At 48.0% G+C, this 26,625-nt stretch overlaps 1 protein-coding gene across 1 annotated transcript in view; it reads right to left on the bottom strand.

The window, feature by feature from the left end:
• The window catches only part of CUX2 (cut like homeobox 2), a gene marked incomplete at its 3' end in the record, with an annotated part of 260,924 nt that overhangs the window by 225,107 nt on the left and 9,192 nt on the right, over positions 1-26,625 (bottom strand). The window lies entirely within an intron of this gene.

The following is a 26,625-nucleotide window of genomic DNA, read 5'->3' on the forward strand; positions in this document are numbered from 1 at the left end:
GATCAAGTGATTATTTTGTTCATTTACTAGTGAAACTTGAACCTGGCAGGCGCCTCTTGCAGAGTGACCCTGGGCAACTCACTCCACCTGTCTGATTCCTAACCAAAAAGGGTAAATAATGAAAACTATAAACTCCAAAAGACAAGGCTCCCATCTGGCTTGGTAACAATACTATTCCCTCAGTCTTTAGAACAATGCCCAGGCTACAACAAGCACTTAAAGCAAGAAAGAAAAAGCACTAATTAAACATATTTGCTTGATGAGTTCTTTCCCAGAAAACGTCTGTGCCCAGCACAAGCTGTCAGCACCAAATGGACGTACAAGGAAGGAGAACACCTCCCTCCCCAAACCCAGACCCAAACTCTGAAGACCCCCTTGTTGCTAGAGGAAGCACCTGGCCCACACCAGCCTAAACAGCCTGGACACTTTGGCTCTGCCCCAGAGAGCATGCAGGAGGTCAGAGAGAGGCTGTCTCCCCAGCCAACAAACTCTTACAGACCACCAGGAATCCTCTCTTAAATAATAATATATTTATAAATCCAAGGCCCCTTCTGACCTCTTCTCAAAGCAAAAGCATCCTCTGAAGGCCCCGGGACATGATCATATTGATCTTGTCTGGGCTGTAATTTTGTGGCTTTGAGTTGAGCAGACAGGGTCGGCCTGCCCAGCTGGCTGTGGCCTGGTGGCTCCGGGGTGCCCAACAGCAGCTGGGATGAAAAAGAAATCAGATCTATCCTCCAAAGTTGGGGAGAGCAGCTGCTGCAGGCCAGGCTAAGGGCGGGGACAGGAGCTGCTGGCGGACATCTCCTCCTGCCCTCAGGCCTGGCCTGGCAGCCTCTGAAGGCCCACAGGAACAGAATGAATGGACCATGAGTCCCTGAGGCTCTGGTCAGGCAGGGACATAGCGAGGGGTGCAGTTCTGAGTCCAGGCCCTGCCCCTTGGCCAGGTTGGACCTTACCTGGCCAGATGGTGTAGTCTCAGGAGGCCACAGGCCTGGGCCCAAGGGGCACTGTGCCCCCAAGAGCGACAGTCAGAACCTGGCAGACACTTTGAGCTGAGACAAGCTCTCAGGCCAGCCAGGCCCTCCCTGCTGCTGAGGCTGCCGTCTACTGTTTACCCGCCGCCTGTTTTCCTCATGATAGGGCTTCCAAGAAGTGCAGAAATAAATCAATGCAGCTGGTCCTGGTGCCCACTGCCCCCACCTTTCTCTCCCGCTGCCAAAGTTCAGCGCCGCCTCCTATAAAGCTGGGGGGGTGGCTCTGAGCTGGGCTGACGGGCAGCCGGAAGTAGAGACCCCACCCCAGTCCCCTGCCCAGGCTGGAGGCCTTGAGCAGAGGTGTCCCAGGAAAGGCCAGTCAAGGCCAACCCTTATCTTCACCCACAGGAGAGAAGTGACCAGGCAGGGAGCAGCAAGGAGGAGTCTTCCCTGCCCCACCTTCCACACAGCACATCACAAACACAGCAGAGTAGGAGTTCACCCTGAAGTCTTGGCTCTGAGTCACCTGGGGCCTTGGTTAAAAATTCAGAGTCTCAACCCAGCCTTGGGGACTCAGTTTCAAGAGGTCTAGGTGGGGGCCAGGATTGGGCACTTTAACAAGCCCCTAGGTGATTCAGCTAAGGAGCCAATTTCAGGAAACCGTGTTTGTGTGCTAAGATGCAACTTCCAGAATGCTCATCACTGCGACGCTCAGAAGAGAAAAGAACTGGAATTAAGAGGATAGCTAGATAAAATACAGGACACCCAGATCAATTTGAATTCAGATAAACAAATATTTTTTAGTATAAAAATCTCAAATACTGCATGGGATATACTTATATTAAAAATTAATTGTTGTTTATCTGAAATTCAAATTTAACTAGGCATTATTATCATTTTTTAGATTTTGCAAACTCTGGCAGCCCAAACTGAAAACAATTTACCATTCCACACCAAAGAACTACTGACATAAACCACAACTCATCCACATAAGAGAATATTTATGGCCACTAAAATGGAGAGTAGCAGTCAACACAGCACTTGCCACATGCCAGGCCCTCTTCCACATGCCTCACATTAATGAATTCATGTAATCTCCAAATAACAGAGGCCAGCACCATTATTGTTCCTGTTTGACAGAAGAGAAAACTGAGGCACAAAGAGGTGAAGTCACTCAGCCAAAGCCACACAGCTACAGAGAGGCAGAGCCACGGGTTAAACTAAAGGAAGTCAGATTCCAGTGTTAAGTACAGATTTAATCACTTTACTGCTCTGTAATGGAAGAATAAATGATAAAAGACACGCTAGACCATGTAATCTAGCATAAGGTAGAATAATACTTACACCTGATTTCATTCCATAAAATTTATATATAAATTATAAATAAAGGCATCAGAAATGGTTAGAAGGTCACACACAGCTGGCAGAAGTACAAACTGGTACAATCACTTTGGAAAAATACCTGGCATATACTATACTGAAGCTATGCAAATAACTCCCTGTAACCCAGTAATCCATTCCCTGATATATACCGTGGGTCTCCACCAGAGGCGATTTTGTCTACCCCTGAGGGCACATTGGGCAATCCCTGGGGACCCTTTGGACTGTCACAACTTGGGGGATGCTACTGGCACCTAGTGGGCAGAGGCCAGGGATGCTACTAAACATCCTCCAATGCTCAGGACAGCCCTCACCACAAAGAACCATCCAGTCCTAAATGTCAACTGTGCCAAGATCAAGAAACCCTGATTTATACTCAAGAAAAACACATGCACCCGTTCACCCAAGAGACACTCGGGAACCAGTGTTCCTAGAAGTGCCGTTGGTAGGAGCCCCAAATTGGAAGCCACCCAAATGCCCATCAGCAGGAGAAAGGATGAATAAATTGTGGTCTCCTCACACAGCAGAATGCTAGATGGGAACAGGAATGAATGAACTGCAGCTGCACACAACAACGTGGGTGAATCTCAAGAACATAACGTTGGTGAAAGAAGCCAGACGCAAAAGAGCACATGCTAGGTGATTCCTTGCTCACAAACAGGCAAAACTAACGCGTGCTGTTAGGAGTCAGGAGGGGTCACCCCTGGGGCATGGGCTGGCAGTGATAGGAGGGGTTTGATGGGGCTTCTGGGGTGGGGGACAGGGATGTTCTTAATCTGAGTGATGGTTCCATGTTTGTGACAAGTCGTTGAGCTGAACACATATGATCCATGTCCTTTTCTGTATGTTTGTTACAAAAAGTCTAAAGAAATCGTGATAAAAGATTTATCTCAGAAGCAGGTGATTTTTATTTTTGCTTATTTGTTCTTTCTACAATTTCCACATTGAACATGTCTTACTTTAATGAATGAGGTCAACAGCAAATATGTTTGTTTATTCATCAAAAATTTGCTGACCCCTGCGATGTCATCCTTAGCATGGGGCCCTTGGGGTGGCAGTGTGGGGAGGTGAGGGCATCGCTGCCCTCAAGGAGCTCACAGTCTTGGTGGGGGTAGGGAGAGGATGTAACTATTGTACAACCCAGGTCTGGGCCACAGCCAGCCAGCAGTCGGGTATTTCATCTGTCCAGCACAGCATTTTAATCAAGTTGATTTCCCTGCTGCAGGGCCAGATATCCTCAGCTGTCCAGCACCCCTGCTCCCCTACCAACCTTCCTCCTGCTTACCCAGAGCTGAATCCATTGATGTTACCTGCCTGCCCCTGTGCTCATGGAAGTTTGCCATTCCCCGAATTAGATACTGCAATCAGCACTGTACTATGATAGAAAGATGGACAAAGGATTATAGGAACAAAGGAAACAAAAAATGTATAGGGATGAAGAGGCTGGGGGTTTGGGGGACTTGCTTTTGACAGGAACACAAACACACATGGACAAAATACCGCTACATAAATAAAGCAGGTTTTATTTGTGACCAACCTTGGGGTTGAGGAGTTATCAACCAAGAAGTCTTAAAGAGAGGTGATGGGCCATTAGAGAAGGTCAACCAGGGTGAATCTGGAGAAGTGAGCAGCAGCTAAACCTTACTGAGCACTTACTATGTGCCAGGCAGCATGCTAAGGAAGTGCTTTACCTGTATTGTCTTCACTAAACCCAACGACCCCACTGGACAAATGGGAAAACTGAGGCTCAGAGAAGTGACAGGGTTGGCTCACTCAGGACGGCAGAGCTGGGATTTGAACTCATACCGAGCCTGACTCCAGAGCTATGTTCTTAATCATGAGATTCCCCCCCTCCCCTCCCACAGGAGAGCCACGGCGGCACCATCAGCACCCCTTCTCCTCTCCTCTCAGGGGTCTGCCTGGAGCTACCAGACCCCTGAGGAGGCACACAAGTCAGGAAAGAAGGGAACGGAGTTGAACTGGGAAAGGCAGAGCAGGTAGCTACAAAGCACTGCTGCGGGGCCCTGCTGGGAACGCAGTTGAAAATACCAGCTGCTCCAACCAGCATCGCCTTTAATCTCTTCAGAAAATGGATGCTGCTCCTGGGTCCCCGGAGAGCCCAAAGTTTGGGCTGAAGGCTTTCTGGAAAAAAGCTGTTGCTGGCATCTCCACAGTCACCCCGTGTGACGTCTGACACTCCACCGCAGCACTGGCTGACAAGCGTCTTCAAAGGATAGAAATCGGCAGCTTTGCAGTCTTTTCATACAGATGTCATTCACCCACAGGAAGCGCTCTCCCCGTGCATTGTGAGAGTTATTTTGGTTTAAGGAAGCCAACCCCAGAGCAAATCCAAGAAAGAAATCAAAGAAAGGGAGGGAAAAAGAGCAACTCTGGCAAAAATGAGAAAAAGTGGCATTTGGGTAAACTGCACACAAAACAATCTTTTCCAAGATGATCTTTTTTGAGATCAAGGATGAGGGGGGAGAACTGTGCTGAATGTCAGCAGGTGTGGTGGGCTCAGGAAGATGTATGGGGCTTTGTGGGTGTCTGCGGGCCATGTTTAAATGGTAGGCAAAACCCATTCTCAGTGAGCCAGACTTGCTGGGCTTACATGTGACTGGGGAGGAGGGTAGGTGATCCCTGCTAAGGGGTCCCCACGGGCTTCTCTGGAGAGAATCTGAAACCCAAAGGGAGAGAACATCCCACATCTCCTGATGCTCCACGTGGGAGCTTATTTCTCTGGGTGGTTTACTGACACAACTGTGGCTGAGGCACCGCCCAGCCCCTCTCTGAAAGTTCCTGTGGAAAGGGTACGTTCAAAACCCCGAAGGCAGGACTTCCCTGGTGGCACAGTGGTTAAGAATCCGCCTGCCAATGCAGGGAATACAGCTTTGATCCCTAGTCCGGGAAGATCCCACATGCCGTGGAGAAACTAAGCCCGTGCACCACAACTACTGAGCCCGCGTGCTGCAACTACTGAAGCCTGTGTGCCTAGAGCCTGTGCTCCGCAACAAGAGAAGCCATCGCAATGAGAAGCCCACGCACCACAACGAAGAGTAGCCCCTGCTCGCCACAACTAGATAAAGCCCGCACACAGGAATGAAGACCCAATGCAGCCAAAAAAATTAAAAAAAAAAACAAAACGAAGGCAGTGCAATTCTGCCCAGAGCTGTGTCCTGGCACACCGTGTGGCCTCCCTCTGTCCCCTCCTCCTCTGCACGATGTTTTTCAAACAACGGGTACATCCTGCACCACCTGGCATGTCTGCACCAGGCCAGGTGGCAGATGTGGCATGTGTCTGGTTCACCTTGTAGAAATTTGGCCATGCAGAACGGACTGGCCGAGAGTTTCCAGAACGCTGTGTAGGGAGAACTGTTTTGGGGGTATTTCTGATTGTAGGTGGTAAAAATTTAATCAAAGAGCTTAACCCCCCCCACCCAAAAAAATCCAAAAAACAAACACAAACAAACAAAAACAACAAAGTGGGCTCCCGTAAATAAACTATTAAGAGACAAAGAAGGTGGCCTCTGGGATGATTCAACCAGGGTCTGTCTCTTTCCATATCTTGACTCAGTCTCTCGTTACAGGCTGGTTTTGCTCTGTCCCCATGAGGCTGTCTGCAACCCCAGCTACAGGCAGCTGAGCTTCGTTCCTTTAAGCATCTCAGCTAGAGAGAAAAGAGACACTCCCCTCTACGCTGCAACTGAAAAATCATGGGGACACTCTAATTGGCCCAGCTTGAGTCATGTGATGTCCGCTTGAGTCATGTGACCAATCACCTTAGCTAGGGGGATGGAGTACTATGATTGGCAGCTCCCCCTCCTCTCTGGGTTGAGTCACATGACTGAGGGAAGGAGGTAGGAAGCAAGATAAGGCCACCACAGGAATGGTGAGGCACAGGGGTATATCTGCTACATGCTGAGCAATGGTATCTGGCTGCTGCCCGATTTTGTCATCCCATGAGCGCCCAGCCTGACTTCTCCTAGTCCATTATCATGAGAGACAGACTCACAACAGCCATTTGGATCACAATCCATTGGGCACTCATCAGGTAGCAGGCGCTCTGCCAAGTGCCTTCCATGAATAATCTCATTGGATCCTTAGAGCAACCCTCTGTCATCCCATCTTACAGTCGGAGAAGCTGATGCTCAGAGAGGTACAGGGGCTCATCCAGGATCACACAGCTTGTAAGACGGAGAACTGGTTGTTGAAACTGACTCTAGTAGACTTCAAAGCTAGTGTTCTTTTTTTTTTTTTACTGAAGTATAGTTGATTCACAACGTTGTGTTAATTTATACTGTACAGCAAAGTGATTCTGTTATACATATATATATATTCTTTTTCATATTCTTTTCCATTACGATTTATCACAGGATATTGAATATAGTTCCCTGTGCTATATAGCAGGACCTTGTTGTTTATGCATTCTCTATATAATAGTTTGCATGTGCTAATCCCAAACTCCCAATCCATCCCTCCCCCACTCCTCCTCCCCCTTGGCCACCACAAGTCTGTTCTCTATGTCTTTGAGTCTGTTTCTGTTTCATAGATAAGTTCATCTGTGTCATATTTTAGATTCCACATATAAGTGATATTGTATGGTATTTGTCTTTTTCTTACTTCACTTAGAATGATAATCTCTAGGTCCATTCATATTGCTGCAAATGGAATTATTTCCTTCTTGTTCGTGGCTGAGTAGTATTCCATTGCATATATGTACCACATCTTCTTTATCCATTCATCTGTAGATGCACATTTAGGTTGCTTCCATGTCTTAGCTACTGTAAATAGTGCTACAATGAACACTGGGGTGCATGTATCTTTTCGAATTATAGTTTTGTCCAGATGTATGCCTAGATCATACAGCTACTCTATTTTTAGTTTTTTGAGGAACCTCCATACTATTTTCCATAGTGACTGTACCAATTTACATTCCCACCAACAGTGTAGGAGAGTTCCCTTTTCTCCACACCCTCTCCAGCATTTGTTATTTTTAGACTTTTTAATGATGGCCATTCTGACTGGTGTGAGGTAGTACCTCATTATAGTATTGATTTGCACTTCTCTAATAATTCAAAGTTAATGTTCTTAATATTGACCTCATTCTGACCCCCAGAGGAAAACACTTAAAGGAGTCAAGCTCCCCTAGAGAGGCACAAGGGGATTTACATGCTGGGATAGAGGAAGGTCCCCAGGTACAGTGACCACAGAATGGCAACCTCTAGCACAGAGATACTTGTCACCTGTACAGAGCTAAACCCCATTCATCACTCACCCAGGGCCTGGCACCAGTGGGTCCTCAACAAATGTTGGCTGAACTGGATCCAAGCCCTGGGAAAAGTTAGGATGGAGAGACTCCCCAGGGGGTATTTGGACGCTGGTCTCTGTGACCAGGGAGTGACACTCCCTGTGACCAGAGAGTGACAAAGTAGGCCCTGACTCCAGGGCAAGTGACAAGTGTCATATCACATGAGAAGCAGAGGAGCTGCCAGACATTCTAAAGAAGAATCCCTAAAGGAGAAACTCAACCTTCCACTACATTGAAAGGAGTTTCTGTCTAGCATTATGGGAGACAAGATAACCTGAAAATGCTCACACTACAAAACACCCAGAAATAATGGATAAAATATACCACCATTCTTTGAATACACAGGTCAGTTCAGTAAGAAAGTAAGAGAAGTTCTCAAGGGTCATAACTAAAGAGGAAACAAAATCAAGCTGCTGAGTATGTGAACTGATACTTCAGTGCCCTTGGCAATGAAACGGTGGAACAGGTGCCCATCTTAGTAGTCCAGAGCCCTTCACCCTCAGTGAGAGTGGGTCAGAACACGTCTATCCACTAACACAAAAAGAAAAGAACAGTAGAATTTGATCTATCTTGACCCTGTCTCTAGACTGGAAAACCAAAAAGTAGTCTTCCCTGGTAATTCATAACCACAGGTCTGCCCTCACATGGGTTTGGAGGTCAATTTTATACTACCCTTCAAGTTCTCAGACTTGTGTATACCAGCACCACCTGGATACACAGATTGCTGGGCTCCACCCCCAGAATTCCTAATTCAGAAGATCTGGAATGGGGCCCAAGAATTTTCATGTCTAAGTTCTCAGGTGCTTTTGATCCAGGGACCACACTTTGAGAACTACTGCTGTCAGCCAAGCAACTGGCATTTAAAAAATTCATTCTCTCTAGTAATACCCCTGGACATTAAGCAAAAGCAAATACAAAATCTCTCTAGAGCAGGAGTGAGCAAACTATGACCTGTGGGTCCAAATCCCACCCACCTACAGGCCAAATCCAGCCACACCCATTAGGTTACTTACTTCTGGCTGCTTTTGTTGCACAACAGTGGGAGCTGAGTTGGTGTATCAGAGATCACTGCAAAGCTTAGCCTGCAAAGCTTAGCCTGCAAGCTTAGCCTGCAAAGCTTAGCCTGCAAAGCTTAGCCTGCAAAGCTAAGAATATTTGTATCTAGCCTTTTACAGAATATAGCTGGCCAACTTCTACGCTAGAGGTAACCCAGGCCACAGAAAATTACCAGAGATTCAATCCTACTATAGATGAGCTTTCAATCCAAAATTACAAAACACCTGGGGAAACAGTCTACTCTGTGTGAGAATCAATACACACAACTAGCAAGATCAGATCTAAGAACTTCAGATAAAGGAATTATTACACACAGACTATAAACATAACAGAGGGGCAGAGCCTACCCTTAGCAACTCTTAGGTCTTCAATCAAGTGGGGTCTACTGTGTGCCAAGCTTTGGGCCAAGTGTTTTACATGGTCCAAATCCTTTTCACATGAAGAACTCCACACCAAGTATGAGATCAAGGCTGAAAGATGTCTCTTCACTTGCCTAACTTTATACAGCAAATAAGAAAGAGAGCCAGGATGAAACCCAGTTCTAGAAGGTTCTAGAGCCTATGACTCACTTCTACTCCACAACAGGGTGATCTACAGTAGGGACTGGGAGCTCTTAACTTGGAGTACCTAGCTAAATATGGAGGACCCAACAACCCCCTGAAACTACAATATATGCAAAATGCTATGTGTCTCTAGCATAGAGAGGATCCATAGCTTTCATCAGATTCTCAAAGTTGAAGAAGCCCAGAGACAGATCCAAATGCAAACCTTCTTTCCACACCATACCAGAACCCTGTTAATAACTAACATTTCTTGTGCACAATGCCAAGCACCATTTGAACTTTGTAAAAATATGCTTGTTTAAATCCCACACAATCCTATGAGGAAGTACTTTTATCATCCCCATTTTAAAGATGAGAAAACTGAGGCCACAGAGGGGTCAAGTAACTTGCCTGGGGTCCCACAATTAACAAGTGGCAGAACAGGGACCTCAGAGTGGAATCTACTCACCTGCACGCTTAACTCCTGCCACACTGCCTCCTGCTGCCTGTAGTAAGCAGCCCTCCAGTTCTGAAAGCAATCACTTGTCTATACACATTTGGAGGGCCTGGGGTCTTTCCTGTCTACCCTGGAGCCATTTCTACATGCACAAAAAACAAGAGGGTATTTCTACCCTCATTTCAGAGCAAATCTCCTTCCTAATCCCAATCTTCATGTCCAGAAGAATATTTCAATGCCAGTCAGACATGAACAGGACACTTCTGGGACTGTGAGCATTCCCCTGTCCCCCACCACCTTGCCTGGCGCCGACCTAGACACCAACTACCTACTTGGCTGCTGTCTTGCTCATCGCCAAAACACACATTTACCCAATTTTTCAGAATGAGCAATATTTACTCAACAGCCCAGAATGGTTCATATGGAACTATTAAACCCCACTGCCTCAGTCTGCAGCTTGGAGCGCGATAATGAATCAGTATTTTGGAGCGATTACGATGCTAATAAGAATGTGTGAGGCACAGAATATCACTGTGCGGGGGCAGCCGCCAAATCCCCTGGACTCCCTGCCTCCCAACCTCTCTCTTGGGCATTCCACCATTCCAGAAACCAGCCTGCCTGAGAACCTCCAGCACCCCGCACCCCGCACCCCCAGGTGGGCCGTGCCTGAGTTATCGGAACACAGAGCAGATGAGAAACAGAAGCCTACCATTTTGCAGAGGGCGGGCCCCGCTATGCCAGCCCTCGTCCGGGATGTGGAGAGCAACGGTGCCCCCCTCCTGACGGCCCTGAAGGCCCCAGAGCCCCCATTCTGGCGGGGTCTAGAGTTTCAGCACAGCATTTCACAGACTCAAACACACACAAATATTGGAGAAAAAATACTTGCTCCCTCAGGCTGCATGCCTGAAGCAATGCTGGATTTGGTGTTTCTTGGGTTGTTGGGTTTTTTTTTTGATCTTTCCCTTTTCACAAGCCCCTAGGTAAATAATAACTGGCAGGAAGGAAGCATATATTTGAATGTGGTAAGGCCCTCCCCCGCCCCCCTCCCCATCTGCCCAGGAAAAACGGCTCTATTCCTGTCCCTACCTTGACCTGCTCCATCCTACAGACTGATGAATTTTCTGGATGCCTGGAAAGGCCAGGCATGCACTTTCCAGCCAGGGGACAGTGGTGGGTACATCTGAGTCTCCTTGTCTAGCCACTTCTCCCACCCTAGGCTCCAGGCCCTCAAACCCCTCCAATTCTCCTCTTTCACCCCTCCAAGGCCCCCTTCACCCAGTTACGGTTCCCCTCTGTTTCAGGATAAAGACCTCAGCAGGGCCTACAAGCCCCATCTGAGCCAACCCTGTCTACCCTCCCCAGTCACACCCTACCTCTCTGCCCCTCATTCTATGCTCCAGTAACACTGGCCATATTTCACTTCCCAGAACCAGAGGTGTATCTTCCCACCCCAGGACCTTTGCATGTGTTGCTCCCTTCCTCTGCCTGGATGACCACAGCCTCTCTTCACTTGGCTAACTCAGGAGTCCTTCCTTAACTTCCAGATTAAATCTGTTACACCATATCATCATTCCTAGCTCATTTCCTCCACAGCCCTTCACAGGGTTTGCAATTTCAAGTATGTGTGATTATTTGATTAATGTCAGTCTCTTTAGGGATTTCACTTCTAAACACCGTGGAGACCATCAGGGCAGACAGCATGTCTGTGTTGATCACTAGGGCATCACTAGGGCATAGCCTGCGACCTGGCACATAGTAGGTGCTGGATAAATACAGATGACTGATTGGCTGAACGAATAAATCCCTGAGCCCCAGCCCCTCCCCTCCTCTGCTTCCTTAACTGGCTGTTTCTTCACTGAGCTGGACCCCATAGCTTTTCAGGCCTTTTCTACATGGCCCTGTCTTATCTACTGCAAAGTGTCACGTTCACACTACAAGCACCAGATAAATATTTAATCACAATAAAATGTTCATGGACCCTCAACCAGAATGGCCCTGTGCCCTTCCCTTGGCTTGGTTGAGTGTGTGTATGTGTATGTGTTTGTACACATCTATATTTCCACACAAGAGTCTTCAACAGAAATGTACACCCCAGCACAGGCAGAAAAACACATACATGTGAATGTGTCCATCACATTCATTCAGCACAAATTAAGTGAGAACCCACTACACGCCAGGCACGAGTGTTGGGGGAAGAACAGTGAATAAAACAGACCTGTTAGGGGCCACACAAGAGCCGGCTATGTGTTAGTCCCAAGTTAAATGCTTCAGGCAAATTCACTCAACTAATCCCAACAATACTTCCTATGAGAGAGGCATTGAGGGTCCCCATTTCACAGACAAAGAAGCTGAGGCACAGAGCAGAAAGCACTGGCCTGAAGTTTCATTGATAGGGGCAGAATTTGAACCCAGGTCTACCTGACTTTGGAGCCAGGTTCTTGGCCTTGAGAAAAGGGCCAAAGACATAAAACCAGAAATACAACTTTCTTCCATCACCCCAGTGTTTTAAAAGCAAAAACACCTAAAGATGCCCAGGGACATGGTCTGGCTAAGGGGAGAGTGATCCATTCACTTCAGGGAATATTAGGCCAGTAAAACACTTGTTCTGAAGACAGCAAAATGATGTGGAAAAGGCCAATGTCAGTATTAAGTGAAAAGACCACGAAACAGAATCAACCATGGTTCTGATGGCAAACCAGGAAGAGTACATGGAAGCACACTGAAGTGCTAAGCGGGCTGGGTTATTGGCATCTCCCTTCCCCTTCTTTTCTCTTTTTAAAACCCTCCACGTGGCAACATGGCTTTCATAAGACAAAATTAATTTTTAAAATCCCTTCTTTTCCTTTCAGTCGTGGGATTCCCTGATAATCCTTCTGTGGCCAATACCTTCCTCCCTACCCCACAACCCAAAAAGCTTTCCTCAGCTCCTCTGGTCCCCGAACAACTCAGGAATGAAAATAGGTAGGAAGAAGAAGGCAGAGCAAAGGAAGCCACGGCGTTGCTATGTGCAGGGATTCTCGGGATGCAGAACTGGGAAGATGTGTGTGTATGTGTGCGTGCGCGCGCGTGGGCGCGCCAGTGAGTATATGTGCACGTGTGTGCATGTGACTGCATGTGCATGTGCCTGTGGCTGAGGATGCCACGGGCCTGTGGCTCTCCAAGCAGTCTCACCAATCAGAGCCTGGCCTCCACATAGCCACAGTGGGGAAAATTGCCGAAGCCACCCCAAGAAAGGGGCAGCAGGGAGGGCATCCCAAGGCAGAGAAATAGCAGGTGTCACCACTTGCTCTCTTTCTAAGGTCTCGAGCTCTTCTTGGAGGAAACATAACTGTCATTTCCCTTCATCTTTATCACTGACACCTGGCCATCTAGAGGATTAATTTGATAATGGGGGGAAGGGGGAGCAGGCGTTAAGCCTCTCTCTCTGCTTCTGAAGGCAGCCGCAGCAGCCTAACTCTCTCCCTGGCTCTCAGAGCAGCAGCCTCGTCTTGTCCACACTTTACAGAGGCCATGGGCTCCAAGAGAACCTTCCAGAGTGGGCTGGACCAGAATGGTCCTGAGGGAAGTGGAATTTGCTCCTCTCAGTACCTTCAAACCAAATTCAACCCCTGCTTCCCAATGGGGTCCCGAAAGTTTAGCAGTTGCTCCCCCAAACTTTCTAGGAGCAACAAAAGTGTTGTGCCATCAACAGATGTTTCTCGAGCATCTAAGATGTGCCACGCCCTGTGCCTGTGACAAGAGTCAACAAGACAGACACAAATGCTGCCCTCGTGGGTCTTAAAATAAAAAAACAAGGCAAGCAATCACAATGAATTGTGATGTAATAATGATGGGGGCAGCCCCCTGATCCAGCCAGGAGGTTCAGGAAAGCCTCCCAGATTAGAGATGTAAAGGATGAGAGAAATCTGTCAGGTAGAGTGATGGCAAGGGAGTTCCTGGAAGGGGGAACAGCATATGCAAAGGTCTGGAGATAAGAAAGCATAAGGCATTTGTGGACCTCATAATAATTAAGTCTGGCTGGGGGAACTGGTGGCAAGGAAGTGTAGTAAGAGATGGAGTGGTGGAGGTCGGTGAGGATGGGAGGCGGTGATCACGACAGGCCTGGTAAGCCAAGGTAAAAGGACTTCATCCCCTAAGCAGTAGGGAGCCACTGAAAGTTTTTAAGTGGAGGAGAGGGTGTGGTGACCTGATTTCACTTTTTTATAAAGCTCACTCAAGGCAGAGTTCAGGGTCTTCAACTCTTGGTTTTGACCTCAGAATCAAGCAAGGGCATCTCCATTTGACCTAAGTCACTGCCACCTCTCTGCCATGATTTCCTGGGGATGCATGCCTTCTATACAGAGTCCTGTGACCTGCCAAAAAGACCACGAGTTGGGATTGAGGCCTGGGGTTCATACCCTACACATCACCTCTCCAACCCTCAGTCTTCCCATCTGAGAAACAGAGAAAAGACTCAACCTTCCTCCTCCAACTGGGAGGATTAAATGAGCGCATACCTGTCAGGGGCTCATCACAGCGCTTGCTGCTGGGAAAGCACTTCATAAATAAGCTATTGAAATGTTTCTTTTCACCCGTTTAGAGCCCCCTTAAGCGCTGGGACAGACTTGGAGACCCAGGGCCCACAGGTCCAATTTGATATTTATGAATAGGCAAACCTGTTGTGTGCCCAGCATTTAATTACTTTCAATTTCTTCCCTGCATTTACATCTTAAAAGAATGTTCACAAAACCCAGGTTTCTGGCTTCTCTTGAAAACCCGAACCATCTGCTTAAACCCACTGCAGCACGGCCCCTCAAGCACCCCTGAAGGCATGACCAACATCTTCCACCCGAGCTCCAACTGTCAGACCAGCTGGGGGGTGACCTCAAGGTGGGGAGTTTCCCAGAGCTCAGGGCTAAAGATGCTAAATCTGGGTAGGGCGCAGGCAGGGGAGGGAGGGGCTGCCTGGCAAAGACCACCCTCTGACAAAAAGGCCCCCCCCTCACTTGCCATCCCCAACCCACCTACTCTTTGGTAACATCCCTTCCAAGTTATCCCTCCCTTCCTCCAATATCTAAGGAGCTTTGCTCTGACTCCTGCCATCTCTTAACTTCACCTGCCACCTCCCCACCTCTAGGAGGCAGAAAGCTAAGACGGGGGGGGGGGATCCAGCAAAGTAAGAAGAGGTTGGAAATAACTTGCCCCATTTTGCAGATTGGGATAACTGAGGCATAAATAGGGCCCTCGCTGGAATCCAAAAGGTCCAGGAATCAGCCAGTAGTCCTACTCCCTTCACTACCAGGGCTCGGCTATCTCTGCCTAGCAGCCCCTCAACAGAGGGGCCCTGGCCTTATCAGGACACTTTCAGGGCATGGTCCTCTCCCACCCACAACCCACCATGCTCAGTGGAGGTCTGCATATTTTTTCAGAAACAAGGTTCCAGAAATGGAAAAGTAACCCTCCTGCCCCAAAATCCCTGCAGAGGGGCCTCCTCAGCTTATGAGCCGCCTCTCCAGCTGGTCAGCGTGGCAGGTGCCATTATCTGCAAGGATGGAGCAAAACGTCCCCTTGGGCCCCACCCTCTCAGCTGCCCTCCCTCTACCTTCTCTTGTACCTGCAGTTTGAGAATTGCTCTGTCCCTGTCTCTCTCTCTGCTCCTCTACTGTGTTCCCCCTTCCTCCCCAGCCAGGGAAATGGGGGTAAAAAATCTCCCAAGATCCCCAATTTAAAATAAAGTCAGATCCTTTTCTCTCCCCTTCCTCACTATCTAATGACCACACTTGTGTGAAGTTGATGCTCTACATAACGAAAAGAGAGGCCTCCTTGGAGAGGGTACAATCAGACAATTTTTAAGATCACGGAGCATTAGACCATTCCCAACTGGGTTTACTAATCAAACAGCCAAATCCTTCATAACCAGCCAATCCCTACAGGGCAATTAAATCCTTCCCCTTTAAAACACTTGCCACACTGTCTGGGGACAGAAAGAAAAATTTGCAAAATTCATTTGATAAATTAGCTAGGGAAAAGAAAGGAGTGAATCAAGCTTTGTTCTTTTCATTTTTTTTTAATTATGGAATTCACAATGCCTGAATAATGTTTAATAAGAACTATGAAAATTCCTAACAGTATTACAACACAACACAAAAGAATTAACCTGGTTACCGTGAAAAATTGCATATTTAATTAAGAACAGAGAGTTCAAAACTATCCAGAGATTTCAAAAGTGCTGTTGCCTGAGGGGCCAAATTACATGCTTCCAGGGCTGCTAACGGAGTTAGAGCGTTCAGTCATTACCCAGGCGTTCCCATTAAGTGACTCTGGGCAGATGACATCAAATTCATTTCAAAAGCACAAGGAACTGAAGCATTCACTTGGGTAGTTTAAGGGAAAGCAACTATCCTGCTGGTACAAATCAGACCCCTTGTTGATAAAGGCAATAATTAAAGAATAATGTTAATTAGCTGCTTTTATTTGAAGGAAAGTATGGTAGTTGGAGCGCTTCCAGGCTGTTGAGGTGGGAGTCCCTCTTTCTGGAAGAAGGGGAGGCTGCTGGTGAGAATGGGGAGCCTGGGGGCCCACAGAAAAAGAGAAAGATGGCAGGCGCTGGGGGGGGCCAAGACAGGGCCAGGTAAGGAGGATGCTGGCCTGGGCTGCTGGAGGCCTGGGTACCCATGTTGGAATCAGCCTGGTCACCCCAAGACCTTCGAGAGGGCAGCTTGGAAAGCAAGGGAAGATGGTACTGCCAGTATCTTGGGCACTGTCACCATCAGGTCCACTTCCATCATGGCGGACTCTGGCCAATGCAGATCTCCCTGTTCAGCTACTCCCTGTCATGCCCACTCCCCTCATTAAGCCATCTCTGTCACACCCACTCCTCTCACACAACTTCCTGTCACACCTACTCCCCACTTGGCCACTTCCTGTCATACCCACTTCCCTCATACAGCCTCCTGTCTCTCTTCATGGTTTGTCACACTCAGCGCTGAATCACCACCACCATCCCTACTACAGCAGACTGTTTTCCCAAAGACAGCCACCACAATATCTCTCATGCTCTTCCTGCACTATGACCTTGACCTTGACACTCCTCCCATCGAGGGAGGATTTGAACCTGGTCCTTTGTAACTACCCTTTGAAACTGGGTGGTCCTTTGTAACTGCCTTGACCAACAGAGAAGATGGAAATGACATTAGTGACTTCCAAGGCTAGATCATGAAAACCCCTTCACTTCACCTCGCTCTCTTCAGGACACTCACCCTTGGAATCCAGCCAACATGCTGTGAGGAAGCCCAAAGTAGTCCACACAGAGAGACCACAGGGAGAGGGTACATGTTGGTGTTCCGACTGGTAGCTGAGGTCCCAGCTGACAGCCAGCATCAACTACTAGATGTGTGACTTGTCGAGTTACCCCCAAACTTTGAATCTTTCCAACTGAAGCCCCAGATATCACGGAGTGATTCAGCTGTGCTCTGTCCTAATTCCTGACTCAGATTCTGACTCACAATATAGATAATTGTTTTACCTAGTAAGTTTTGGGGTGGTTTGTTACACAGCAGTAAACGACTGATACATTAACACAAAGTCACGCATTTTAAGAACTGCCCTCATCCCCAACATCTCTCTTTCCTCACAGACCCACTGAAGAGGCCCAGCGTGAGAAACAGATTGGTGGATCTGACCACCAGTGACAAGAACTTCTCCCGAAGAAAGCAATAATTAGCCTCTACCTAATGCCTCTTTAGTCAGCTCTCAATAGCCCCCGAGGCCCACAAGCGCTGGCTGTGTGCGGCGACAGGAAGGACTAAAGCAAACCACAGGGTCTAGTGTGGAGGGGAGAGAACACAGGAAGCACCGTAGTGTGGAAGACAAACTGAGACCCCAACGCAACTGAGGGCTCTTCCAGGACCCACGGCTGGTTCACGGCAGAGCCAGGCTCTGATCCACCTGACTCCAGGGAAGTGGTTTGATTCTCATTAGCAAGGCGCTTAATTAGGGCAGCTCATCAGTATATCCCAGAGAAACAAATTATGCTCTGGCCCAAAGCCACTTACCTGTTAGCAGCTGGGCCAGCCCCAACCCACCAAAGGGGCCATCCTAGGTAGGACGCAAGGGAACGTGCACTGATGGGGCAGCTGGGCCAGCTCTAGGGGCTCGGGGACTGGGAACTGGGGGAGCTGCCTTTCCTGGAGCGCCCCACCGTGGAAGCCAAGTGGGAAGAAGGAGTGGGCCTGGGTTTCTCTCCTCCCCGCTCTGGGGAGGCAGAAGTCCTCACCCACCACGAGATGCCAAGATGTTCTGCTCTGCTCAGAGAGTCATTTTTTCCCAGAGATGAATTTCACAAAGTAGGCCATGGGCCAAGGGACCAACCCGCTTGCTTGCAGAGGCTGAGGAGAATACCCTTCAAGGGACAGTGCTAGTTCAGAGAGGCTCAAGGCTGCTGGCCCAAGGGGCCCAGGGTCCAGCAACCCCAGGAGGTGAAGGGCAGAAAATAGGCCTGGCTCCTCCCAGAGTACCTGCATGGTCACCAGCTCTGACCTCGGGTCCTGGGACCCTGACACCCCAGCTGCTTATCAGCGCCCACTCCCGGGAATCCTGGCCCATGCCTGCACTCCTGCCAGCCGGCACTGTTCACTGCGAGCAAGACACCATCACGTTAAGACCTTTACAAGGCAAACCTGCATATACAGTAGCCCCTTCCCAGTTGTACAGTCTCTGCTTTGGGTATTCACAGAAGTAACAAGAGGCAGGAGAGCCTACAAACACAGGAGGATCTCTAGAATCAGACTGCCTGACTCTGCTGAGTAAACCTGGGCCAGTCACTTGACCTCTTTGTGCCTCAGCTTTCTCCTTTGCAAAATGGTAATATTAATAGTGTCTACATCATAGAGCTGTTATGGGAATTAAATCATTTAAATGATGGTATTTAGGGAGCACTTAGAGTTGTGCCTGGCACAGAGCCACTCTTGATAAGTGATAAATTAAAAAACAAACAAAAAAAACAAAAAACAAAACTTCAGCACTCCTCTCATCCCTGAACAGCCATGTAAATTCTGCCCATTTTCTGGAATGGCTATACTGAGACCAGAGAAGGCAGAATCATCTCCACACCAGTCACAAAGTCAGCACAGCTGGTCCCTAGAGTAAGGCTGCTAACTCACATGCCTATGGAGGCTGCACAAGGAGCATCAATGGGACAACTGGGCCCACTGGGGGTTGTGCAAAAGGGAAACCCACTCTCCATTCCCACCCCCATTACACGTCTCAGCTGACTGCTGCCCTGTTTGAAATGCAGGCCAGGGATGCTATCTCTTCTGCTGAAGAGAAGCCAGGAACCCGAGTTTTAAAAATGTGACCTCTGATCAGGGCACCGGGCATTCAGCATTCACCAAGTGTCACACCAGTTACTGCAGCTGCAATGTAGACTAATGAGCTCACCATCTGATGAGGGAGACCAGCAAGGAACCAGGGAGTCACCGAGTGGCCTGAAAAGCAGCCCAGGCCAGGGGTGCCCGAGCAGGAGATAGAAGATGGTGCCCAACTCAGCACAGAGTCAGGGAAGGAGGGCTGGGGCCACCAAAGAACAAGGGGAACAGTATTCCAGGCAGAGGGAAAAGCAAATGCAAAGGCTGCAAAGTACGAGGAGTATGGCAGTTTGGGGATAGGGAGGATATATGGGTTTGGGGAGCAAGAGAGAAAGCTGAGGCTAGAGACTATGCAAGCAGCTGGTCGAGTTTTAGAAGCCAGAAATTCCTGGGGCAAAATCCCATCTCTACTGGGGAAAGGCTGTATGTGTACGGGAAGCCTCTGAACTTCCCTGGGCACTTGTGGATTAGCACGTTGCTCTCACTGGAGCAGATGTGCAGTCCTTGGATGGCCACGGAGAAGCCATTTGGAAAGCACCCCTTGAAGGAAGAGAGTTCCTTAGCTGTTTGCCTCTGTGCCACAGCCTGAAATCATCACTCCCACTATTGAGGTTAGAGGTAACAGGGAGCAAGCATGACAGCAGATGACAGAATAACACTTATGGAGCGCCTGGTACCTGCTAGGCTTCAAGCTGAGCCCTTCACAAAGATTATCTCATTTCCTCCACACTACAACCCTATGAGGTGACTATTATTGCTACCCCCATTTCACAGATGAGGAAACTGAGGTATGAAAAGGGGCAGTCCCTGGCTGCATCACACAGTGGTGAGAGGGAAGCCAATCTGTCTGTCAGGAATACCTCTGCCCCTGCACCAAGCTACCAACCTGGGGTTTTCCCCTCTAAGGGATCAAGCTGGGGCTAAGGAGACAGGGCAGGTACAGCAGCCAATTCTGAGGAGAAGTACCTGCCAGCTGGTAGTGCATTACCCCGAGTTACCTCTAATGCAGCAAGACCAATACTTGGGGGGCTGTGCTTAGCTCTGGGGAAATCATTAAATGCTACACTAAACTAGTCAAAAAATAAGGGCATGCAAGGAGACTGAAAGGAGCTGCTGCTTGGAGCATGAGCACACAAATGTATACACATACACACTAAGGCGCATGCACGGACAATGACACACACATGAGTGCACACACAGAGTCACCCACACGTGGATGCAGACACAGAGGCGCATGTGCAAAGACACTCAGAAGGACACAAAGACATACTCAGACACATACACATAAACACGCTAATATACACACACAAGGACAGACACACATAAACGTGCAAAGACCCACAAACATACTCAAAAATACACCAAAAAAGATGCAGTGTACACACATAAATACATAAATACAGTCACATGACATTCACATCCATCCCGTTTATTCACTTGACTGATACTTTTTGAGGGCCTACTATGTGCTCAGCCCCCAGCTGCTAGATCCTGGGGACAAGCTGCTTTGTGCCCTCATGGAGCTTAGAGTTCACAGAAGGAGGCAACAGCTGATCAATAATCAGAGCTATGGGTGATACCTGCCGTGGTAAGTGCAGTAGAGATGGGACCCAGCATCTCAAGGGGAGTGGGGAAGCTGCCTGAGGAAGTGACATTGAACAAGCTTCCAGGGTGAGGGAGGAGTTGACGGGGGATGTGAGGGAACAGTGTCCCAAGCAGGGGGAGCAGGTAATGCACAGAGGGCTGTGGTGCAGAGGAAAGACATGTAAGTCTGGAACATGGAGGGCACAGCGAATGTGGCTCAAGATCAAGGTCAAGAACAGCAGACACACTAGAATTAAGCTAGTATAATTCTGAAGGTGATTCTGTTAAGCTACGATGTATACGGTAAACCATAGAGCAACCACCAAAAAAACCCTCAAGAATATAGTTAAAAACCATTAACGAAATTGAAGTGCTACATTAGAAAATATTCACGCAATGCTAAAGAAGGCAGAAAAGGAGAAACAGAGGAACAAAAAAGACATGAGACATATAGAAAACAAAAAGCAAGTTGGTAGATTAAATCCAACTATATCAATAATAATAGTAGATGTGAGTGGATTAAACCATCCCATCAAAAGGCAGATTTTCAGACTAGATAAGAAAACAAGATCCAACTACATGCTTATCTACAGGAGACATGCTTTAAATTCAAAGACACAAAAAGACTGAAAATAAAAGAATAGAAAAACATATATCATACAAACAGCAACTATAAAAAAGTAGGAGTGGCTATACAGGTATCAGATAAAATAGACTTTAAAACAAACAAAAATGTTACTAGACATAAAGAGGGATATTTTATAATGGTAAAAGGGTCAATCCACCAGGAAGGCATAACAATTAAACACATATATGCAACCAATAAAAGAGCACCATAACACACGAAGTAAAACTGACAGAAATGAAGGAAGAAATAGATAATTCAACAATAACAGAGACTTCAGTATCCTACTTTCAACAGTGGATAGAACAACTAGACAGAAGATCAAGAAGAAAACAGAAGACTTGCAATACTATAAACCAAGTATGCAGGGTAGAGACCAGCTGTGCTAAGCCCAGAAGGTCATGCTGGGGCCTTTGCCCCAAAGGCAATGGGGAGCCATTGTAAACGGTTCTTAATAGGTTTTTAATAATCTCACTAACTTCCATGTGTCAAAAAGAGTAGGGGAGGTCAGAGTCTGTACAGGAAAGCAAACTGGGAGACCAAGGTCCAGGGCGAAGTGATGGGGCATGATGGGTTGCTGGGTGGCTAAGTAGATGAATGGATGGATGGAAGGATGTGTAATTAGATACATGGATGGATGACTGGATGGATAGATAGATAGATGATGAATGGGTAGGTGGATGGATGAAGTCAGTAGGAATAGAAAGCAGACAGCTGGATAAACTGCTGAGTGGGTGGATAAAAATGGATAAGTGAGCAAACTTATGAATGAACAGATGAAATAATATTGGATGGATGGTAGACAGTTGGACACCCAACCCCTGCCAGACTTCCCGTGTGTGGGTGCTTGGAGATTGGACAAAACTAAAGGGTGAGAAGTGTCCTATTTATTGTGTACTCCAGCCCACATTCCCAATAATCCCCCAGGTAGACATCCAACCCCTCTGCTACCCAAAAGCATCCCCATATATGATGGCCAGGACATGGCTCGACAGAGCACCGGCCTGTGTCCTGTGCTCTGATATCCACACCATCTTAGTCACCTCATCTTTTCATGGTCCTTACTGTTAAGCAACATTTGGTAACATGCTATAAACCAAACCCACAACCAGAGTGCAAAGAGCCCTTCTCAGAGCATAACTCAAGTCCTGCCCCAGCACCTTGCACCAGTTCTATTTCTGAGGAGAGGAACACAACACCCCTTGCCCACTGCATACCTGCCACGAGAGGCCTCCAAAACACCAGCTAGCCATTTGCACAAGGGAAGCAACCACCCCCTTCCTAAGGAAGCACAGCTGCCACCTTGCTGGGGGCATCAGGTATGTACCCATGGAAAACTTCTCCCACACACACCCCCAACCTTGAATGATATAGTCCTCAAAACACTTGTACACCCAAAGGCCTCTCAGCACTAAGACCCTCTCTGGGCAGAGATAACATATCAGATTGTCACAGAAGCTCTCTTTTACCTATTTTCCAAACGTCCCCTCCCTTCCTTCACTGTTCCCTATCAGGCGGAACCCAGTGGGAACCAGACATACTCTGGATCCTGTTTCTCCACTGCTTTAAACCCTCAATGTCCTCTCACTTCCCTGAGAATATAACCCAACTGAATACAACCCCCTACCGTGGTCTACAGGGCCTCCCTCCCTCTCGGACTTCATCCTGTCCTCTACCCTCCCTTCCCTGACCACACTGTCTCAGCCATACTGGCCTTCCTTCAGTTCCTAGATGTGCCAAGTGGATTCCCACCTCAGGGCCTTTGCACACACTGTTCCTGTAGCTACGAAGTCTCTTCCACCTGAACTTTGCCTGACTGGCTCCTCATTGTTCAGGTCTCAGCCTAAATGTCACCTACTCAGTAACTAGCCTGAATAAACAGGTTCCTCCTTCATCTTGATTTTAGTAGCATTTGGTCGTTTCTTTCCTCCATTCTTTCTATCTCAGTAATTACACATTAATTTATTTAGCTTACCCCTCTATACCCAGCACCTGACACTGTGCTGGGCCCACAGCACATACTAGATAAATATTTGCCATTTGATGAATACATGTCAGGTTCAGAGCAAAGACTGGCCAGACTAGATTCAAGTGCTTTGTGACAATGGATGGCCCCCCTCTGGCCTCAGTTTCCTCTTCTGAAAAATGGGTAACACTAGTACCTACTGCAAAAGGTTGTTGTGAGGATGAAATGAGAGAATGGGGTACTGACAAGCCAGGAAGTAACTCCCAGCCCCGCACTGGGGGGAGGACAGAAAAGTGAGGAGACATCTGGGTCCCAGGGGCCATTCCAGAAGCAGCTGGGCCCCAAGTCTTTGCTTCTAGAAACCAGAGCGATAAGTTAAGTTCTACCATGAAAGGAAAGAGCTTATGGAGCCAAGTATGAAATGTAGAGTGTGGGTGATACAGCCATGGAAAGAGGGTTTAGCAGTTAAAAAAAAGATTTAGCAGTTAAGAAAAAATATCTAAAAAACTTTTTAAATAAAGCCTACAAGTCTATCCCCTTCTTTCTTTATCAACGACACGATTTATTGATCGAGGAGGCCATATCGACTAAATAAATCTTGATAATGACCAAGGCAGCAATCAATACCTGCTTATTATCAGCCCGGGCCGAGAATTTCATTTTGCGAACACAGGCCGAACCGCAGGGCGCGCCACACAGCTCTGGACTCCGGCAGGTAGGCCAGGGACGGATGGCTGGGTGGTGTTCACTTTCCAGGACAGGAGACAGGAATCTTTCTTGTGTTATTAATAACCTCCCACCTGCCAACCTACCCCATGCCTCTCAGGCTTGTGGGTCTGGATTCATTTCCATGAGTTGACAATGATGAGGTCTTTTAAGATATTTAAAAAACGAAGGGGAGGGCTTCCCTGGTGGCGCAGTGGTTGAGAGTCCGCCTGCCAATGCAGGGGACACGGGTTCGTGCCCCGGGCCGGGAAGATCCCACATGCCATGGAGCGGCTGGGCCCATGAGCCATGGCCACTGAGCCTGCACGTCCGTAGCCTGTACTCCGCAATGGGAGAGGCCACAGCAGTGAGAGGCCCGCGTACTGCAAAAAAAAAAAAAAAACAACGAAGGGGAAAACACAAGCATAATGAATATAGGTGGGGGAACCCTGAGAGGGGAGCAGGGAGTGGGGGGACTGGCTCTGGAAGAGGCACCTCCGGCCCCTAGTGAGTGAAGGTCAGGGACATGAGTGGCCAACAGACCTGCATCCTGGGTTAGAGTTCAAGCTCTGCTGCTTGCTGACAATATGGCCTTGGACTTAACCATCTGTGCCTCAGTCTGCTCAACTGTAAAGACGGGATAATAGTTTTCCTGTCCTAGTGTTGTGAGAATTAAACGAGATAATATCTGTCAAGGGCTCTAAACACTGTCTACCATGCAATAAAGGTTCAAGAGGAACTGTCAGGCCTATCTGTGCAGAGAGCTTCCTTCTGAAGCTCCAAAGCAAATGCCAGGCCTCCCACCCAGTGCCTCTCTGCAAGGATCTAGTCCACCTTGCCGCTGGCTGGTGAGGACCAGGAGGTGAATAACAAACAACAATGATCCTGACAATAATAATAAAAGTAATAATAGCTGCTCGTTTCCTGGGAATGAACATATTCCAGGCCCGGTGCTAAGGACTTGCCATGCTTCCACTCATCAAACCCCCACAATGTCCCCATGAGGTAGAGGCTGTGTATGATTCCCATTTTACAGATGAGGAAACTGAGACTTAGAAAAGTCTAGTGAATCACCCAAGGCCTCCCAGTTAGGAAGCAGCAAGGCCAGGGTCCAAAGTGAGGTCTGACTACTCCAAGCCCATGCTCAAATCATTTCAGGTGCTGCCCCAGGGCACCCGAAATTCAACAGGAATTACCTCAAACTACCTCACAGCATCACCGTCATCATCATCATAGTTATTATTATTGTTGGTGTTGTTGTTAATAAAGACAATGATTAATACAGTCACTATCTTGGAAAGGCTTACAGCATGCCCAGCCCTAGGCTGTGTCTGTATTGGTTTGTCGCTCTTTACTTCTCACAGCCTTGAAGAAAAGTACTTCCATCTCCAAACGGTTATAATAGAGAAGCTTTATGAGGGCAGGGACTTGGTCTGTTTTGTTCACTCCTGCACCCCCAACACCTCACATTGCACCTGACACATAACAGGTGCTGAATAATTTTCATTAAATGAATGAATGAATAATCTGTCTCGACAACCCAGGGAAGCTCCATTTTAGACAGGAAAACCGAGGCCCGGACAGAGTCCTTCCACCACAAAAGGAAAGGGGAGACTCCGATCCTGACCTCTTGCCTGACTGTAAACTAGGAGTCCCAGGGGATGCTGAGCAAGAAATCCCCTCAACTCTAGCGTCCAGAGACCTTGATCCCTCTTTGACGCCTGCTGGGTTGATCAGATGGGCCCATGAACCAGGCTTTGGGAGAAGAATGTCATCTGGGTCCAAAAGCGTGTTAACTGGCTATCTGTGTCCCCCATAACAGCCATCTCACCGGCTGCAGGGACCTGCTTTGAGCTGTCTGTGACTGAGGCCACCAAACCACCACTGATGGTCCACAGCCTGCCAGAAATTAATTAATGGATTTATTAATTAGGATGGGAGCCACCTCCCAGGCTGGAATTGGGGTCACCAGTTTCTAAAGCGAGACTCACAGAGCTAAAGATAAACCCTTGTTCACTGTGAGTCTGAGGCCCGTGCCCAATTCCCAATCACAGAGTGAGAGACTTTCAAGAGCTAGTGATGGGTAAAGAAGCTGGGGACCTGGGAGGAGCTGGGTCCCCCAGGACCACCCCCCAAGGTGGAGTCAAGGCAGCTGCCCTCGCCTCACCCTTCCTGTGGTAACCATCCACTCCATCATCCAAATATTTATTAAGAACTTACTATGTCCTTGCCCTCCCCAGGTAAAGCAGATGGTGGTAAAGAAATGGGGGGAGGCTATTTTGGAAAGAGAGCTTAGGAAGGACATCTCCGAAGAGGTGATATTTAAGCAAAGGACTGAAGGGACTGAGACAGAACCAAGGAGATGTCTGGGAAAGCGTTTCCCACACAGTGGGAACAGCAAGTGCAAAGGCCCTGAGGTTGGAATGTTTGGTGTGTTCAAGGAACAGTGAGGAGGCCAGAGTGCTTGAATAAAAAGGGGAGGAGTGGCAGGAAATGAGAGTGAGAGATAATGGAGGGATGAAAAAGGGAAGGGGGAACCTAATCACACAGTGGGCCAGGTAAGAACAGGCAACCGGAAGAGACAACGTTGAGAGTGACACCCCCCAGGCTCCCAACAAGACATAAAAGATACCTCAACTGAGCACTTCCAATGTATTAGGTGCCTTAGGTAGATGTCCAAA

The sequence above is a fragment of the Leucopleurus acutus genome (genome assembly GCF_964270905.1).
Source record: "Leucopleurus acutus genome assembly, chromosome: 13".
NCBI lineage: Eukaryota > Metazoa > Chordata > Mammalia > Artiodactyla > Delphinidae > Leucopleurus > Leucopleurus acutus.